General features: G+C 39.6%; 1 pseudogene; it reads left to right on the top strand.

Moving 5' to 3' along the window:
- Positions 1-232: 232 nt before the first annotated feature.
- Positions 233-882, top strand: LOC143407787 (ubiquitin-conjugating enzyme E2 N pseudogene; annotated as a pseudogene).
- Positions 883-21,486: the final 20,604 nt, after the last annotated feature.

Genomic DNA, 21,486 nt, shown 5'->3' on the forward strand with positions numbered 1-21,486 from the left:
CCACTATTCGGCTGTGTAAACTTCAACAAGCTGCTTAACCTCTCTATCCCTCAATTTCCTACCTAATAAATAAATAAACAAACAAATAATTTTAAATAGAGAGATATAAACTACTTTCTATATTATTGTTAGGTTATTGTTAGAATTTAGTGAGTCGAGCAGGACTTCCACTCATGCATGAGACAAGCGGAGCCGGAGACGAAACCAGAGGCCAAACTCTGGATCTGATAAAATGGCCAGGCTGCCCTGCAGGATCATCAAGGAAACCCAGCATTTTCTGGAAGAACCAGATCCTGGCATGAAAGCAGAACCATATGAGAGCAACACCTGTTATTTTCTTATACTCAAATTGCTGGCCCCCAGGGTTCCCCCTTTGAGGGAGGGACTTTTAAGCTTGAACTATTCCTTCCAGAACAATACCCAATGGGAGCACCTAAAGTACATTTCATGACCAAAATTTATCATCCTAATGTAGACAAGTTGGGAAGAATATGTCTGATATTGAAAGATAGGTGGTCTCCAGCACAGCAGATCCGCACAGTTCTGCTATGGATCCAGGCTTTGTTAAATGCTCCTAATCCAGATGATCTGTTAGCAAATGATGTAGCGGAGCAGTGGAAAACCAACCAAGACCAAGCCACAGAAACAGCTAGAGCATGGACTAGTCTATATGATATGAATAATATTCAAATCCATCTGATCATCAAGTGTGCTTCATTTCTCCTGTTCTGCCAAGACATCTTCCTTTTTTGTTTGCATTTAATGGACACAGTCTTAATAGAAACATTACAAAATGAAAGCTCAGACATCTTCAGTTCTTTGGTGATTAAATGCACATTAGCAAATCTTTGCTTTGTCCTGATTTACTGTTGTAAAGCTTGAGCCAAGAGCTGGGTTGTAGCTCAGTGTTGAGCACTTGCCTCACATGTATGAGGCACTGGGTTCAATCTTCAGCACCACATAAGAAAATAAATACATAAACAAAGATATGGTGTCCATCTACACCTAAAAAAAATGTTTAAAAAAAAAAAAAAGTTGGATTATTGCGAAATGTTTAAAAGCAGTGGCTCTCTGCTTATAAATGCCCCCATCATGGCTTAAGTATAAAGCACTGTGAATGAAGGTAGCTGTCAGGGTTAGCTGCCAGGGGTAAGGGTGTTTTGTTTTGTTTTTGTTTTTGTTTTGAGGAGAAAGGTAGTTTTATTTTAATTTTATGGGCTCCTTTCTACCCCCTTTATAGTGAACTAATTGCATTGGTTAAAAGCAGCTAACCAGTTCTTTAGAATATGCACTGTAGTCAAGTCTAACTTCATTTAGATTCTGTAGATGGACAAGCTTGATTGTTTGAATCAAAATGGGAACATTAAACAAACATCACAGCCCTCACTAATAACATTGTGATTTTGCTGTCAGGTATAGATTCCCCCCTTCAAAAAGAAAAGAAAAGAAAACTTGCAATCATTTTGTATGGCTTGTATGGAAATTTCCGTAAGCCTTATGTTTTTCTAAAATATTTTTTGTTATTCTTTCAAAAAAAAAGAAATAAGTGAGTTAGATAGTACCTTTTATCATTCAGGGTCCAATTAGGAGATGGAAACCAGAATCAGTTATTTTAACAGACAGCATTTAATATAGAGAATGTTCAGGTAATAATTGTTAACTCTGTAACTGAAAAAGCAAAAAAAAAAAAAAAAAAAAAAAGAAGAAGAATAAAACACCAAGTTATTGCAATAGTAACAATTGCAGGAAGCAGCTTATAGGGATGGGGGAACAAAGGGAAGAAATTGAAATTATTGAAACTTAGAAGTTCAGAAGAGATTCTGGTGCATGAGATTGGGGTCAGACATGTGAGGAGGAGGTACCAGCTGGCTATTGCTGGTGTCATTTTGAAGATATGAAGTGACCGGTCTTTGCAAACTGTAACTGCCTCTGCCAGTGAAGTAGCACCATTGTAGCAGCATTGCTGGTTGATGACAACAGGAATAAGAAACCAACCAGAAACTGACTCCTCCCTTTTTCAACTAGCCCTGCAGTGTCCCTTTGTCATTTACTTAAGAGGCTAACAGGAAGAGAGTGGCAAAGAAGTGTAATTTGTAGAGTCCTAACCCTAACCCTCACAAAGCCAAATGTGGAAGAGTGAGATGATAGCGTAATAACTATAAACAGAAACTTATTGAGCACAAAACATTTGGTAGAGATGCAACACTGGAGTTCACTCGGTCCAGTTTCAAAGATCTCAACTAACATCTCAGAACCTAGACAAGCAATGTAGAAAAAGTGCAACAATGGGGGTCATACCAGATTTTGGGGGAGCCTAAAATAGGTGAACTTGACTTAGACTTGAGGAAGTTAGAGAAAGCTTTCAAGGAGGAAATAACATCCAAGTTGAAAGCTTAAAAATAGGACATTAGCAAACATTCTAAACAAAGAGGCCCACAAGAACAAAGACCTACAGACAGGGAACAAAGAGCATCCAAAGAACTAAAGAAAGCTGATAATGGCATGAAAGTTGGAGTGGCCAACATGTAAAGCTAAAGAAGGGTCAGCAGAACTATGTCCCCAAGAGAAGTGTGAACCACAGCACCCTGAATAGTAACTGGAGGGTAGTGTACAACCACTAGTCTTTTTTTAAAACCCAGTTGACAATCATGTGTGCTTTAAGATCAGCTCCAGATGCCACAAGAAAGATGGCTTGAGTGAAGTAAGACAGGAGGTGGGGAAATCGGAAAACGCTTCCTGTTGGCCAGATCTGAAAATGGCTTCCTGTTGGCCAACCAAGTAAGAGATGATGAAGGTCTGATACAGGAAAGTGGCCTAGGAATGGAGAATGTGAATGGACTCAAGGAATATTAAAAAGATAGAGCCAACAGGATTTGGTAAATGACTAGAGGCAGGCAGTAAGGAACAAGGTAGAAATAAAACTGAGAGGAATCAAGAAAAATGCCCAAGTTTCTACTTTGGGAAACTGAACAGATGTTGCTATCCTCTACTGAGATGGGGACGCAGGAAGCAGAGTAGTTTAAGGAAGGAGATGATGGGTTGAATGTAGACAGGTTGAATGTAAAGTATACAAGGGCCATTCTTAGGGAAAGGAACTGTAGGTGATTAGATTCTCTGCAAACCATCTAGCTTGGCTTAAATGCCCCCTCAAAAAAAGAAAAAGAAAAAGAAAGAAAGAAAAGAGAAAAAAAATCCTATTGATATTTAATGCCATTGTAAGGTATTTAAGAGATGTGACCATATGGAACCTTGGGAAGTGATTGGTACATGAGAGTTTTGCCATCGTGAATGGTTTAATCCATTCTTGAATTAATGAATTATTGATAAAGTAGGCTCGTTATTAAAAAATAAACTTATTATTGGAATTTTTATTCTTCAAAGGAAAATTCTAAGTTCCACAACAGGAAATCAGATTTCCAAATATGAAAATATAGCAGGTTTAATATAAAAAAATATTATAATTAAAACATTTTGATAAGTGGTGATTTTTAATTCAGACATTCCTACACATAAGGCTCTTCTGAGTGAATTTTGACCTGTATTGGGGTGTAGACACTGTACTATTCCACAGTAGTGAAGTGACAGCCTTGGAGGAGGTGAAGTGTTTTCAGGTGTACAGCTACTTTCCACAAAACCAGGGGTGTTGAGCCCTGTAGAGGACCTTGAGTGAAACTGCACCTTTGAGAGTGAGAGAATCAGAGAGCCAGAGCCCAACCTAAAGGAAGTATATCTATTGAGAGAGTTTCAAGAAGACCTCTTCCTCCTGGAAGCATGCATCCATCACCCCATTCCGCCTGGGTTAGGTTTGCCTCTCATTTGCTCCAATAGAACTCTGAGCTTCTCTGTCGTGGCACTTGACACTTCTTATTGGAAATATCTGTTCAAGTGACCATTTCCCTGCTAGACCTATGCAATGTGAGGGCAGAAACTGTGTCTTGGACATTTATAAGAACACTCTATTATCAAGAAAGTCACTTTGATACTTACAAACAGATAAGCATGCAATTTTATAAAATCATATTCTACTGACATAAGATCCAGCCCCTGAAAAGTCCTTTTTATATATGCCCCAAATAAATGTGACTTTCTCCCTGGTTAACCACTATATTAAGTTTGCCCCATTTTTTTAAAATCTACCTCTGTGGGGCCCGATTCACATATATCAATTTAAAAGGTATTCATTGAGTGCATATTCCTGGGAGGCACTATGCAAAAGGCAGGATATATAGCATTGAACATGATAGACCCAGGCCATCATTGATGTTATAATCTAATGTCCACTGATACCTACTCACCTCCAAAACCCCAGAGATTCTGAACCTATCTCATAAGCATAATATACTTCTGCCTTTGAAAGTATAATACATTTATAAGACAAGCCCATGTTTATTCAGAAACATCTGGAAATTTGCCATCCAAATTTAAATAACAAGTCTGCTAAAAGTATTTTAATTTTCTCCCGGCTACAGGGAACTGATCCGTCCAAAGGGATCCAGAGTAAGGTACATCCAAGTGTCTCCTGTCATATTCAAGTACCCACATAGGAGTGTCTCATCCTGATCAGCATCTCAAGATAGCCCAAGGGAGACATTGAGGCCCACCCTCGTACTGCATCATTTGCTGAGGTCTTTTAGCCTGCTTACCTGACACTGTGTGAATTTAGGAATGGTGCTCCTCTGGACAGACAGAGAAAAATACATCACTTCCTCCCCATGAGTTGCAACCCCACCTAATGTGCACAGTTTGGTGAGTAGAGTTTAGTTAGGATCTCAATCCAATATGTCCCCTCAGCATAGTTTCATGCCGAGGCCCCACTGCCAACTCCCTATTCCATAAAATGGGTACAAAATATGTCAGTACATGTCCATTACAGATGTTTCAAATTAGCACTCATAAATAGGGAAACCAATTTTCAGAAATTACTAAACTCTATGGAAATTCTAAAATTCCAACAGCAGCCACAGGAAGTTAAAATGTGACTCAAACTCATTAAATTTCTTCCACGATTGCAACTTATTTCCTCCAAGTAACTCTGGAGCTCTTGAAAACCTGTGACTTCACCAAGCTCTGAGCAATTCAGAAATGGAAAATGAGCACAGTCTCCAGTTGTGCTGTCTGGGACACAGGCTCTGTGCCTGTCTGGACAAGTATCAAGGTCAATGTTCCGACAGCCTGCCAAAGTTATCACTAAGGAAATACAGCCCAGGGGCCTTTGAGTCTCACCGAGCTTAAGTTCCCAATAAGTCATTTTGTTTTGTTTTTTTTCAAGAACCAAGTCAACAAATACACTCATCCTAACCACGTTATATTTTTTAAATTTTTTATTTGTTTTTTTTTAATTATACATGAAAGTAGAATATATTTTGAGATATCATACATACATGGAATATAGCTTCCCATTCTTGTGATTGTACATGATATGGCATTACACTGGTTGTGTATTCATATATGAACATAGGAAAGCTATATCTGATTCATTCTATTATCTTTACATATTATATTAATGGTCTAGACTATCTGGGTTCAACTGCTTCCAAATGCATGTAAACCGATAAAATGACTTAGAGCACAAGCATAAAGAAAATACACAATCTTGATCATTTCCCCCATCTCATCTTTTGTCAGCCAGGATAGACCTGACCCTTTAAGATCTAGATAAGACAGGTTCCAATCCCAATTCCACGACCTGTGGAAAGTCCAGGGCTCTCCAGGAAATTTCTGCAAATGGAGTAGCACAGAATACACTGTACTCACAACTTCTTCAACTCTGATTCCCAGCCTCCCCTGAATTGGGCTCTCCATTCAGGACCCTAGGTCTGTTCCTTTATCTTGCTCCTGGTATTATGCATATGGCACCTGCCCTTTCGCTTGTGACTCCTGGAAGCCACTGAGGTTACAACTGGCATCATAATGCTGCCCTATACCAACTCAGACATTCATGTATACAACCTGTTCTCCAAGTCCCTTTGGACACCCAGAACAGCATCTTGCCACCACACCTGGCCCAGGACACCAGGAATAAATCGGCTATTTTCACCTTCAGTGGAGGCCCTGACTTCTTAGTTTGCTTTAACAACATTCATCCTCTTTGCAGACAGCTGCTATTTCAAAGAGCCATTTTCTTTTTCTTCTACTTTTCTGATGAATGGGGCAATGTAAATCAGGCACAAGAACCTCTTTCTTCAGCTTGAATAAACAGTGGAAAACTTTTTTACTGCACTCAGGTTTTCCAAACTTAAAGTTCCCAAATTATGAACTGCCAGGTGGTTTGGCCTGACTGGTTTAGAGTTCTAGCTACTTAGGTTTAAAACTGAAAGTGTTTTAGCATTTAAATCTTGATCAGGCCACAGCCTGAGGTCTGACAGGCCCCATTTCATTGATGAGCTCTGTGTTAACAGCCTGTCTCAGGGGCACTGCCTTGTCCAGGCTCATGCCACTTGCCCTGTTCTCTCTACTTCCACTTCAGAAGCAGAAAAAAGGAAGATTCTAATTTGCAACATTATCTGAAAAAAATAAAAAGGGGCAATTTTTCCTGTGTATGTGTGTATGTGTGTGTAAACAGATGTAAATACACATATAAACAGATATGTATGCATACATATATACATGTTTGTGTATGTACATCTTCTCATAGACTCCTAGAGCTCATCATAGCAATGCTCACCCTTACTACACACTAAAATCACTGAAGAGCTTTTGTAGAAAAACTGATGCCTGCACTCCTTCCCAAGCCAGTTGTATTCTTCTCTCTAGAGGTAGATCCTCGGCATCTGTATTTATTTTGTATGAGTACTCTGTAAACTTCCAAGGAGATTCTTATGCATATATATGGTTGAGGACTAGTTAGAGCTCCTCCAAGACCTTGCTACTCAGGTCTGACCAGAAGCAACAGCATCCTGGGTGATGCAGAATCTCAGATCCCACCCCAGAGCTACTGAAGAAGAATCTTAGTAAGATCCCATGTAATCTATGTGCATGTTACAGTTTGGAAGTGCTGATCTACTTACTCGCTGTTTGACAGATGAGGCCATGAGAGGCTGAGTGACTTCAGAAATCATGTTGTTTAATGGAGACTCAAATGGGAACAGAGCTCAGACCTCTTTACTGCCAGATCCTTTATTTCTGTTACATTGTTATTTTTCAGATCTATCCAGTGATTAGATGTTCCTCAAATTATTACTATCTTTCTCAAGCATTTCACAGCTCTCTCTGACTTGCCCAATTTTTAAAATATCTCATTTTAAGAAATTTAAGATGATTAGAGGTTTCCTTTTCTGCTGGAAGAGAACAAAATGATTAGATGATATGACCAAACAAATTATTTATTATTATTTTTATTTTATTATTTATTTATTTATTTGGAGAAAGATTTAATGGAGCAGCTTTGGAGAAAAGAGGGAAGATGTTTAAAGAAATAACTGCCACCTGATTTGTGGAGCAAGAGGTTGCAAGAACCGTGACTAGTATTGATAGAACAGAGATTGCCTCCAAACTAGCAAGTCTAATTCTTGTGACAAATCAGAGCTCAGCATGCACAAGACATCATGCCTCCATTTCAGACTTGAGGAGGAGCTCCCAAAATATGGGGAAGTTGATTGTAGGCTTGCAGATTCCATAGGTGCATTCTTGTAAGAACAGTTCAATTTCATTAGCACAGATTATGGGAATGAAAAAAATCCTATAGAACATATAATCCAAAGTTTTGCAGTCAGAGAAGCCCACTATATCAGTATGGGATCAGTCCACGCTTGTACAGCCCCAAGAACTTGAGGAAGTCCCTGCCACCAGGTTCCATCTGTGCCACTAATCTTCCATCTGCACCCTGTACAGCTACTTTTAGCCTTCATATCCACCCCCAGAATCACAGAACCCCATAGGGAAGGAAACTCCTTCACAACTTTTCTGTTGACAGCCTTCATTTTGAATCAGACTCCTTGGCCCATTCTTCACACTTTATTCCATTCTGCTTACATTGCTTGTTTTGGGAATGATTTTGGTTCTCCACCCTGGCCACATGGCCTCAAGTTGCTTCAGGAAAACAGCCTCTCCCCTCACTGGCTGCAATCTTCCTCCCCTGAATACCCCTTAGATAGAACAATCCCTAGTCCTGAGAATGGCTTTAGGCCACCAGAAATCCCCAGTCCAGTCCAGCAGCACTCACCCCTCTGTGGCTTTCTGGTCCTAGCCCTTTAAAATCTCAGAACAACTCTCAGCATTACTATAACCCCAGGTTACTGACCCTAAGAAGAAAGGCCTCTTCCTCAAAATATTATTATCTTTCTCAAGCTTTGAACCAAGAACTGATCACTGTTACAGCACTGATCCAACCCACTCCCAGTCCTGATGTCTTTGCTGGGGCATTTTCCTGGCATATTAATGCAGCTGCTTCGCCTCTCCATGAAATTTGTAATATCATGACTCTGATTCTCAGGAGAGGCAGGATGAGTGTTGTTTTGGTTCCCTGCCTGATGAAAGTGACCCACATCCAAGGACACATTCCTTATGTGATATGCACTGCCTCTCCAGTTATCTCAAATGAGCTCAAATAGCACAAAAGTCTTCTGCTAATGTCAAGGGTTACGAAAAGAGACCCTTCTGCAATGCAAAGACAACATGCTAGCAGGGAAAATGCCCCTCTATAAAGACATGCAGAAACTATTTTCCAGCCCTTTGGGTTCCTGCTCTCAGGAAGCCAGCTGGAAGCCGGTTAGGGCCACACCAGAAAAGGAGGCAGCAGCTGTTCCAGGATAATTAAAGTCAGGCAAAGTACAGAGGGGGCCAGGAGCCTGACGGGAGAGGCAGTTGGGGTCAGACAGGACAGGAATCAGCACAGGGCTTTAAAATACCCATTAGATGCCATCGGACAGGAATGGCCCATCTAACCGCTGTCCAAAGGTGAGAAAACTCTGAGTATAGGGTTATAAAAAGTCATCCTTCACAGAGCAGCACCACCAAATCCACTCTCTTACTCCCAAATCTTTCTACGGAGGCTCCTCCAAGGAGGCTGAAAAATTCCTATGTCTCTTGTTATCAGATGACTTAACTAACAGGTAACATATTGAATGATTGAATGAATGAATGAATGAATGAATGAATAAGAGAAGGGAAAATTCTATGGGCAGAAGCAGAGGTAACAATCTAGTTTGAGAACAGATTGATTTATTTAACTGTGTCTGAGAATCACACTGACAGCTGAGTTTCCGGAATGCCCAACATGGCTAGAGGCATGATGTTTATGAGCTGGTACACAGGATCAGAGTAGTAATAATAACAGTGATCATTTGTCAGAGAGGTGCTGTCATGTACCAAGAGTTATGCTATGTGTTTGTTATCAGAAATCTTGCTGCTATGGAGTAGCAAAACTCAAACCAAACTGACAGGTTGGATATTAACCTTGACCCAATTTCACTTGAAATAAGCTTTTTGCTTTAAAGCATTGGATTTCTCTAAAAAGCTTAGATCCTCCAGGGTTTATAGAGATGAAAAAAGAAAGGCAAGATAAGCTTTGCATTTTACTATGCCAGTGAAGTATATTGGGACATTGAGCTATAAGCCAAAAAACTACCTTCATAGTGATCAAAACCTTGAACCCAAACCACTGTGAAAAGGTAATTGTTTCATAGATGGAGATTAAGGTTCACAATGGTTAAACATCTTGCCCAAGGTCATTAAGTCAGGAAGTAACAGAGACAGAATTTGAACTCAAATGTCTCTGATCCCAAAGCCCAAGTGTTTTCTACCATCCCATGCTGACCAAAGCCATTGTCATCTATCACTATTTGTTATTTGACTCTGGTGCTAGAGGAGGAAATGGAAGTTATAAATATAGAATGGTGTCCCAGAATTTATCATCACTGGGCTGTGTGTGGTGGCACATACCTGTAATCCTAGTGGCTTGGGAAGCTGAAGCAGGAGGATCGCGAGATCAGAGCCAGCCTCAGCAACTTAGCAAGGCCCTAAGCAACTCAGCAAGACCCAGTCTTTAAATAAAATACAAAAAAGAGCTGGGGATGTGACTCAATGGTTAAGTGCTCCTAGGTTCAATCCCTTGTACAAAAAAAGAAAAAAAGAAGAAGAATTTCTCATCACTTCTGTGACTCACAGTGACTCATTCAAGTCACCTTGGATTGTTTATTAGTTGGGTGTACACTAGACATTTTCAGTCCTGGGAGGTCTTGAAGGCTCCAGTGCAGGCAGGTGTTCTGACCATGAGGAGGGACGTCTCCACCTACGTCCCCTACACTGAAGAGGTTGTCACTTGCTATACTTATTGAAGGGTAGGGTGCTTAACGTATTGATTGCCCTTCTTGCCATTCTAACAGGATTTTCTTGAGGAAGGGATACCTAAGCCTGGAGTAATTTCCTTCTCCTTTTATCTCCTAACTTCAGAGAAGACAAAGCAAAACACTTTTAGTATCTGGCTTCCCCTGACCCTGAAGGTTTTGCCTTCTTCCCAGATAACACACTAACAGGGGCAGAGACCCCCTCATTGGGAGGAAATCCCACCTTGAAGTCACATCCTCCCCTATGACCAAGCTGTAGAACCCTGTGATTTCACTCTGAGCTCTTCTAACTCAGGGCTACACCTGCTAATTATTGAATGTTGCTCTTTCTTCATTTACTCTGTTAGTATTATTGATGTGATGTATTATATCTGCCCATTATAATTCCAGGTACCAGAAATACTTCAATAAACAAGATGGAAAAGTCTATGTCTCCAGAAAATTTAGACTGTGGTAAAAGGGATAGAAAATAAATTAAGCAAACACATAGTTAATTTAAATTTGTGCCAAGTGCTGTGGGTAAAAGAATAAGGTGATCAGGTAGAGAGTAAGGGAGGTTGCAGGAGGGGTCACTCTACAAAGCGTGCTCAGGAAAAGCCCCCCCATGGAGATCATTTGAGCAAAGAGCTGAAGATTGAGGAGGATCCAGCCTTGTAAGAGTTAGTGAAAGAACCATCCAGGCAGAGAGAACAGAAAGTGCAAATTCCCTGAGGTAGGCAAAAGACAGACATTTAAGAAAGAGTGACTGCAGCATAGTTAGCATGAATGGAGGTTGTTAATATAAACTTAAAGAGAAAGACAGGGACTAGATCAGAAAGGCTACTGTAGGCCAGGGTTAGGAATTTGAATTTTCTTCTATATAAATGGGAAATAATAGAGGATTTAAGCAGGGCAATGCCATCAAATATGTTTCAAAACTCATTCTGGTGATGTATAAAAAAGATTAAACAAGACAAGCATGAAAGAAAGGAGATCAGATAGAGGATTTGGCAGATGTCCAGGCAAAATAGTGTAATGACTTAGAGTAAGAGATGGCAATAGAGATGGAGAGAAGAGGATGAACTAAGGATACATTCTTCAGAGAGAGCTGACAAAACTTGGTTTAGCACTGGATACAGAAAATGAGGCAAAGGAAAATCCAAAGCAGCTCCTAGCTTTGGGGTTTAAGCAAGTGGTTGGAAGGTGATGCTCTTTGTTATTATGGGAAACTCCATTTGCTATCCAAATGGAATTGCCAGTAGCAACTGGATTTGTGATTCTGGGGCTCAGAGAAAATTTGGGGCTAACAGTACACATTTGGAGCACATACCTTTACATGTTGAGGAAAAAAAATAACGTATCAAGAGGATTCAGACAAAGGAGGGGAGAAGACTCAGGACAGACCTTGAGGCACAACTTTATTTAGAGGTTGGCTGGCAGAAGGAAAAGCCAGCCTTAATGACACATTGAGCAAGAGGAATGCACGCAGTATAATCACAAAACCACCTTATGCTTTTCTCTCAGTGCCCGTTCAGACTGTCCCATGCTGAAATGGATTGTTTCTTGTTCCTTGAGCAAAACCAAAGGCAATTTTGTGAGTTTTCTGAACATTCTTAAATAATAAAAAACCACTGTTCATTGCTGATCAGACACAGGCACATTTAAAAGCCTCATTTCAGTCTTAGGAATGATCCAGGTTAATAAGAAAATCTTCCAAATCCATGGCAAGTTGAGGCTCTTCTCTCCCCCAGTCTGCAGCCGGTGGCTCTTCTCTGTCTCACCTGAAACGTGAAGTCCCCTTTCCCAATTCCATAGGCCACCTCTGGTTCCTCTGGGATGGAAGGCCAGGTATGAAGGAGGAAAAGGTATGGGAAAGGAAATCTCTGATTTGCCTAGTCTCGTTGTGAACTAATCAGAGCTCCCTGGGCTCCACAGATGTCTAGAGCTTATTCTTTCTCTCGTGAGACAATATGATAGTTTCTTCAGACTCCACCATCTCAGGAAATCTTAAAGGGGCAGCTCACTTACTAGAAATAAATGCATCATGGTCACTTATAATTCCTCTTTCACAATTCTAGAAACTAATGGGAAATCTTCATCATTTTTGTAGTTAGTTTAGGTGGTGTTCTCCAAGAAGACCTCTTTGGCAGAATCTAAAAGACCCACATGCCTACTCCCTATCTATATTTTATTTCCATTGGAAGCACTCAAAAATCATTTGCCAAAAGTGTGGAAGAACATCCAACATAGGTCCAACTCTTCCCCCTGCCATCAGAACAGCCAGCAAGCCACATTCACAGACCACCATGCTTTGCTCACCAATGATCCCCAGCAAAGCCCGTTTCCCTAAACTGGCAGGGAGACACAAGCATCCCACACTGTCTCCCTACTGTGGGGAAAAGCTTATATTACAGACCTCTCTAAAGAAATATCCTTTCCAATTTATCATGCACTTTGATCTCTAAACTCTTTTATAAGCCGGGGATATATTTAATCAACTAAGGGAGATAAAACCCATTCCAGGTCTTTTTTTCCCTGATTGTCTTACTCCTTATTTCAAAAGATGGACATTTTTTTTGCTCTCATTGGGCTGGGAAGCCAAAGATCAGGATAAAAAAGGATGAGTCTTGGTTCAAAATCCTGCAACCCAGGCTGGGGCTGCAGCTTAGTGGCAGAGCACTTGACTAGCATGTGGGAGGCTCGGGGTTCAGTCTCCAGGACTATATAAAAAATAAGTAAAAAACCAACAAACAATTCTGTGCCCCCAACCCAGAAAACTGAGAAACAGAAACCAGAGGGGAAAATAAAACCAGGAGGATATGTTATGGGAAGAGATACAAGGTGCTCAGTTATGTCAAATATTGCTAAAAGGAGGAACATGATGAAAGACAAAGAAGCCCATTGGATTTGGTGCTTCTAGTTTCATTTCAGTGTAGTGTTGGGAACGATAGTTAAACTGAAATGCTGAATACTTCTGTTCTCCCCTTCTTCCTTGCAAAGAGAACCTCTACCACCCACTCAAGTGGAAATTCTGATTGGTTCAAGCCAATCACTATGATCTACTTTCCTTCAACAATGATTAGTTTAGGAATGGGCATAGGATACAGTCTTGTTGTTGTGTGGTTTGGGTTTTGGGTTTTTGTCTTGCTTTATTGCAGTGCTGGGGATGAAACCCAAGGCCTCATACATGCTAGACAAGTGCTGTACCACTGAGCTCCACCCCTAGCCTGCATGTGGTCCAATCCTACCAATGAGATGTGAAGAAGTCTGTTAAAGAACTCATATACAGGTATCTCTTTTTCTTAAAAAAAATTACACAAAAAGAAAACAGCTTCTCTTATTTCAATAGTTATTGTTATTTCTGCATGTGTCACCTAATTCTGTGGAAGCCATCTTGACACCAGCCTGGGGATACAGCCAACCCCAAAGAGAAGGCTATAAAGATAATGCCCCCAGCAGAACCAGAGCCCATAGCTGGAGGCTGCTCTATCTGTGGAGTTCTTGTCATCTGAGCCAATCAATCCCCATTCCCATTTTATTTTACGCAGTTGATTCAGAGTTTTCTGTTATTTAATGCAAAAGAAAAGAAACAGAAACAGAAATACACCCCCCCAAAAAAAAAGTATCCTAAAAAAATAGGAGAAGGGAGTTGAAGAATTGAGGGCAGAATGTAGATAACTGTCCTGAGTTGTTTTTCTGGAAAACAGAACAGAGATATGGTCTGGAAGCTGGATAAAGATAAGCCCTCTAGTGAAGGATTTTTAAAATGTGAGAGATACAGTAGCCAGTTTGTAAGGCGATAGAAATGATCCAGCAGAATGGGGCTGGGAGAGAGCTCAGTGGTAAAGCGCTTACATTGTATGCCCTAAGCCCTGGGTTCAATCCCCAGCCTCAGAAAAGGCAAGAGAAGGAAGGAAAAAAGAAAAGGAAGTAAGGAAAGAAATAAGAAGGGCTGCATAGCTGCAAGAGCAAGCATCCCCTTACCACCTCACTTAAAATGCAAGGCGTTTCTGGCATCTGCCCCCACAATCTTGCTGATTGACCCTGCAAAGAGGAGCTACTACTTCTCACACTTTTGTTTCCATTGTCTGACCGCAACTGCTCACCTGTTCCCTTTCTAATGATCTGTTGGTAGAGTCCCTCCAGCTCATCTGAGTTCTTTCTTTGACTCAAGAAGCAATGGCTGGGGGCTGGAGATATGGCTCAGTGGGTAGAGTGCTTGTCTTGCATGCACAAGGCCCTGGGTTCAATCTCAACACCAAAAAGAAGAAGAAGAAGGAGAAGAAGGAGAAGAAGGAGAAGAAGGAGAAGAAGGAGAAGAAGGAGAAGAAGGAGAAGAAGGAGAAGAAGGAGAAGAAGGAGAAGAAGGAGAAGAAGGAGAAGAAGGAGAAGAAGGAGAAGAAGGAGAAGAAGGAGAAGAAGGAGAAGAAGGAGAAGAAGGAGAAGAAGGAGAAGAAGGAGAAGAAGGAGAAGAAGGAGAAGAAGGAGAAGAAGGAGAAGAAGGAGAAGAAGGAGAAGAAGGAGAAGAAGGAGAAGAAGGAGAAGAAGGAGAAGAAGGAGAAGAAGGAGAAGAAGGAGAAGAAGGAGAAGAAGGAGAAGAAGGAGAAGAAGGAGAAGAATCAATGGCTGATCCCCAAAGGGCTGGCCTTATTACCAAGGTCCTGTGCTTGAGGCCCACCTCTGAGTGTCCCAACAAATCAGATCCAGTCACTTGCCCCAAAGACCAAATGGAAAAAGTAATGGTAAAAATGAAGAAAAAACGTTGATGGATATAACCATATTGGGAAGGCAAGTGAGATCAAGCATCTCAGTCGTGTCTTTGGGGTGTTGACATGAGGTGTAGATTTAAACAGGGGCAGGGAATGAAAGGTAAGCATATTAAGGAGTCTTAGTCAAACTATAGATGTTGATTACTTCAGTCCTTAGCACTTGAGGGGACAATCTCCATCTGCTGCTCATGGACGTTTACCCATCAGACCTGTGATCCTGGAGGGTGACCATTCAGTTCTCAGGAGGCAATTGCTCTGGCTCCACTGGCCCTGTAGGGTGCAGGGCAATGACTTTGAGATTTCTGAACACTGTTGGGCTTTGTGTGTGGTGGTGGGGGGGGGGGGCAGGGCACTTTGTAAAAACTGGCAGTCAATGTCCCTGCAAATCTTGAAATCTTAGTTATTCTTATCTTGGTGTCCTCGGTCTTAAATGGGGCAGATTACCAGCTTTAGATGAACACTCCTTGAAGGATTAACCTGCCTATGAGCAGGAATCTAATCCAGAGCTTAAGGTGATGAAGGAGATGGATAGAAATGAAGGAGTTACCAAAAGCTGGGTCCTTGTCCTCAATATCAATCCAGCAGTTTTGAAGGAAAAAAAAAAAAAAAAAAAAGACGCTTTACTGTTTTGCTAGCAAAGAAAAAACACAGAGGCAGTGATTCTGCCCATCAGGGGACCAGGGGGCTTTTAAAGAGGTGATTGACAGGCTACCTGCCACTGTCTAGAGTTGTAATTCACTTGTTAATTTAGAAGGAGTCATTTCTTAGATCTTCTTGTGCCATCCCCAAAGTCTGAATAACTTCTTTCTCATGGTGGGTGTGAACTCAAGGACAAATAACTCTGCCTAGGAAGTGGAAGACACGTAATCCTGTTTCCCCAAGATTAGGGAAGGGAGAGATTAGGGAAGCAGAGGGAAGAAAAAGCGAAAGAAACGTCCATTTTAAAAATAAATGGTGAGGGGCTGGGGTTGTGGCTCAGAGGTACAGCGCTCACCTAGCAGATGTGAGGCCCTGGGTTCGATCCTCAGCACCACATAAAAATAAATAAATGAAATAAAGGTATGGTGTCCAACTACACCTAAAAAATATTTATTTTTAAAAATAAATTTAAAAAGTGTGAGCCAGGCATGGTGGCACACACCTTTACTCCCAGCGGCTAAGGCAGGAGGATCTCAAGTTCAAAGCCAGCCTCAGCAATTTATTAAGGCCCTAAGCAACTCAGTGAGACCCTGTCTCTAAATAAAATATTTTTAAAGAGTTGGGATGTGGCTCAGTTTTTAACCCAATTGTCACTTTGTAAAGTCTCTACACTTCACCTGGATTCACCACTTCTCCACTGGATTCAATCCCTGATACCAACAACAACAACAAAAATGAGGCAGTGGCAGAGCAGCATAAAGTGGACCACTGTTACATAGAGAGAGCTTTCATCCTACTTTTAGTTATCCACTGAGCATTTTCAGGCTCCAGTGAAGAGTCAGCATCTTCACCAAAGGCAATCTCTCAAGTGCCTGTTGGTTCTCAGAGTAGAACTTCTGCTCTGGTTAGACTGACAGGAACTCAGCTTTTTATTCTTTTGAGGTTCTTCCCAAGGAGACCCCAATCTTAAAATATTTACTTCTTCTCTGAAGAAACAGGAGCTCCCAAGAATCTACCTTGCAGTGACTGGCTTATCTGCCAAGCACCCACCCCTCAGCCCCACTTCACCCAGGGCTGCTCAACAAAGGACGATCGTGTATTACTCACCCCTCCTCTTAACATTCTACCTCCCAATTATAATTTTGCAAAACTAGTCTCTCTCAGCCACCTGAAGTCATATGCAAATTACCTTAAGATACCAGGTCTTTCCCCAGGGGAACAAAAACATTCAATCCCAGCTGGGGCTTGAGCTACACAAGACAACTATGTATTGAACAACTAAATGGTGATCCAAAAGAGCCTTGCTATAAAGTATTTCCAGTAAAAATATAGCAATGCAAAGGATCAAATCAAGAGCAACATTGATTTGCCTTTCTATTGCTTCCTGTCCAGAGCAATGATTTGTTCCGCATTTCACTTCTCCTCTTCATTTAGCAGTAACACAAGAAGTTATTTAGCCTAACATGTTTAACACCCATGCTATGAGACGCAATTATCTGCAGTCATATAGAAACACCTGGTAGAAGCCAGACAACTGAGTTTCATTTCCTTATGAAATTTTGACAATTCGTTAACCAACACATTACACTGACCAAAATATTCTAAATATCTAAAACCAGCTCCCTCTGTTGGTTAAATTCAAATTGATTTACTACTTCTGGTTTTATCACATTTTCTTACTAATGTCTTTTGGCAAAAAAAAAAAAAAAAGAAGAAGAAGAAGAAGAAGAAGAAGAAAAAAGAAAACACCAACTGTCACTTTGTAAAGTCTCTATACTTTACCTGGAAACATTGAGAATGAGATTTTCCACTTAACATAGTTATCCAAACTATTGACTTGGATTGAAATTTTTAATAATTTTATATTAAACATTTTAATACTAAATGTATTTTTTCTTTCAGGCACAGGATGTTAAAGTCTGCATCTAAGTATACTTCATATTTCAAGATTTAGCTACATTGAATTCTTTTCTTTTTTTTTTTTTTTTTCTTCTTTTTAGGCACGAGGGATTGAAACCAGAGGTGCTCTACAAACTGAGCTACATTTTAGCCTTTTTAATTTTTTAGTTTGAAAAAGGGTGTCTAAATTGCTGAGATCAGCCTTGAACTTTCGATCCTCCTTCCTCAGCCTCCAGAGGCACTGGAATTATAGATCACCACGTCCAGCCTAGCTACTTCAAATTCTTGCTAAGAATAAGACAGGCATTAATTATTTAATTACTATTGTGATGGTCTTTGCCTTCATATAAGTCCCCACAATGAACATCATTGAATGATTATAAGAGACTCTCTTGGTGGTTCTCTTCAGAACAGCCTCTTCCCACGAGAGTAATTTCCACAAACTTCTTTTTTACTTCATTCTCTTGGTTACATTTGATTGGTTCAAAAATTGGTTCAAGAAACAATCTGATTGGCCCATCTGGACCAATCAGATTGTTTCTTGTGGAAATTGGACCTGAAAACAGTCATTATTGTACTTTTTGAATACTCTGGATGTATGGGAGAAGGGAAAAGCAAAGAAAAGTGGAGAATGATGCACAATCTCAGAGAAAGCAGAAGTCAGACCATGGAGCCTCATAAAGAGAAATAAAGGTGAGGTGGCTTTGTTCCTGGTGGCTTTCCAGCACCTATTTCTGGCATTAGCTCCTGGGTTCTGTGAAATAACCTTGAATTCTTTTTTTTTATATATATATATATTTTATTTGTTTTAGTCAGTTACACATGACAGTACAATGACCTTGACATATCATACATTTGAATCAGATGGGATATAATTTCTCATTTTTCTGAGTGTACAAGTTGCAGAATCATATCTTGGATTCTTTTGCCCTTTTAAGCAATTTTAAGTGAGTTTCTGGAGCTCAGAATCATATCTTCCCTAAGATGATAATGAGGCCTTCAGGATGTGTTAAAGCCTAGAGGATGGCCCACCAATGGCAACACCACCACTAGATTTCTAGGTATCCTGGTAAGTTCTGAAGTCTGCTCTTTGTTTCTTTGTATATCTGTGTTAAGCCCCTACATAGGCTGACAAATGCATTCAAAATATTTCTGATCACAAAGCACAGTACAAAATATGATTTGTATCATGACTCAGGTGATATATTGATATATATAAATAGGAATTCATGAATCAAATACTGGTTTTTATTTTTATTTTTACTTTTTTTTCAGATCTGAAAATGGAACCAGGGATACTCTACCACTGAGTTACATCTCCAGGTCTTTTAATTTTTTTATTTAGAAATCTGGTCTCACTAAGTTTCCCAGCTGGTCTAGAACTTGAGATCCTCCTGCCTTAGTCTCCCAAACAGTTGTGATTAATTACTGGGTTAGATTCCAAGTCCCAGTGCTTGACCTAATTAGATGTTCAATAAATATTTGCTGAACTAATTACATGAATAAATGAAAGCAGCATAAGAAAAAGAGGTAAAACCATGAATACTTATATTGACTTCAGAAAAAAAACAGAAAACTCAAAGTGTATTAAACTGAGTTTATAATTATTTTTTAAAATTGAAACTAAAAAATTAAAATAGGTAAGGAAATAATAATAATAATATAATATTTAAAGCAAATAAAAAGACAATTTAAAACTACAGAAATTATGAATATTTAATTTTATGAAATATCAAAAATTATAAATTTCAAGCTGAATTTAATAAAAAAAAGAAATCACAACAAAAAACTCTCTCTTTTACTTGAGAATGATTTATTATATTTTATACAACACAGAGAATAATAGGGAATTGATAAGTGCTCACACAGATATCATTTTGCATAGTTTCTGACGAGAAGTTTATTCTCGATCTTATTTTTGTTCCTCTGTATAGAATAGGTCTTTCTTTCCTCAGGTTGCTTTTCATTTTTTCTGTTTATTACTGGTCTTTGCAAAATTATTAAAATGTGCCATGTGTGGAGGTTTTTTGATGTATGTTCAGCTTGGGGCTCATTGTACCCCAAATATGTTGTATTCTGTGCCGTGAATTTATGTTTTTCATCAAATTTAGAAAAAAACTTAGCCTATTATTTCTTCAATTTTTTTAATCCCTTTACTTCTCTTTTCCTTTCCATCAAAGAACTTCAATTACCCTATTTCTTATATTGTGCCACAGATCTATTCATTTATTTTCAGTATTTTTTGTCTCTTTGCCTCATTTTAAATAGTTGCTGTTGTTAAGACTTCAGGTTCACCAAGGTTTTTCTTCTGCACAGTCTAAATCCACTATATTTTTCATTTTATATATTATATTTATCATCTCTAGAAGTCCCATTTGGGTCCATTTTGTATCTTTCATTTGTCTCTCATGTTTTCTTCTACCTTTTTGAACATATGAATTAGGTTTATAGAAGCTGTTTTAGTCACTCTTTTTGCCACTGTGACCAAAAGACCTAACAAGAAAAATTAAGGAGGAAAAGTTTACTTGGAGGGCTCACAATTTCAGAGGTCTCAGTCTACAGATGGCCAACTCTGTTTCTCAGGGCTCAGGATGAGGCAGAACATCATGGTGGAAGAGTGTGGTGAAGGAAAGTGGCTCAGAAAATAAGGAACAGGAAGAAAGAAGGGAGAGAGAGGGAGAGGGAGAGAGAGATTAACTCCCCTCAGCACAGACAAAATATATATAACCTAAAGGCATGTACCCAGTGACCTCCAGTCACACCCTACCAGAGTATAGTTACCACCCAGTTAATCCCTATCAGAAGATTAATGCACTGATTAGGTTAAGGCTGTTGTAACCCAATCATTTCACCTCTAAGCTTTCTTGCATTGTCTCACACATGAACTTTTGGGAGGACGCCTAATGTCTAAACCATAATAAAAGCTGTTTGAACATCGTTATCCTCTAGTTCTATCATCTTTGTCATTTCAAGGTCTATTTCTATTGACTGATTTTTCTCCTGGCTATTTCTAGGTTCTTTGCATAGCTGGTAATTTTTTTATTGGATACCTGATATTGTTTTTATAATGTTGGATGCTGAATCTTATTTAATTTCATCAGTTAATGTTGACTTTTGTTCTGGTTCAGTTAAGTTACTTGGAATTAGTTTTTTTCCTTTTAAAGTTTCCTTTGAAACCCAAGAAGCCTTTGGTCTGAGGTTAATGTATCCCTATTATTAAGGAGATAAGCTTTGAGAACTCGGCCTGATGCCTTGGAAATTATGAAATCTTTCCACTCTGGCTGGTGGCATAAGCCAGGCCTATGTGAGCTCTCAGAATCTTTCAAAGCTTTCTGCTTTGCAATGATCCTTTCCACGGCCTTAATAGTTTACTGTCTCATGGGTGGAGTTTGTCCCAGGGAATTCTCTGCAAATATACAGATCTCTCTCAACCTCCTCTTTGAACTTTGTCAAGTTCTAGTTTCACTGACCTCCCAAACTCTGATCTATTCTTTTAACTCATAAATGTTACTAAGCTGTTTGTAATCTTACAAACCTAGTTCTAGAACTTCTATCCAGGTAATACACTGGGAGAGTTGTAGAACTCACTTCATTTCCATTCTCTCAGGGATTACAGCCTATAATGTTTGCCATCCAGATTCCAAAAACAGTTGTTATATATTTTTGTCCAGAGTTTTATCTGTCAAGGCTAGAGGATAAATTCGGTCCCTATTATTCCATTATGTCTAGAAGCAAAATCAAGTCATCTCAGTTAATAACAGAAATCAATCAGGAATCCCTTCCAATTGCACCTTTCATTTAAAATACCACTAATAATTATGGTAGTTATTATTAGGACAACAGAATGAAAGAAAAAATCAGTATGATAACATTATTTATATATCAAATCTAAACAAGATTGATCCTTGTTATGCAAG

The sequence above is a fragment of the Callospermophilus lateralis genome, chromosome 10 (assembly GCF_048772815.1).
Source record: "Callospermophilus lateralis isolate mCalLat2 chromosome 10, mCalLat2.hap1, whole genome shotgun sequence".
NCBI lineage: Eukaryota > Metazoa > Chordata > Mammalia > Rodentia > Sciuridae > Callospermophilus > Callospermophilus lateralis.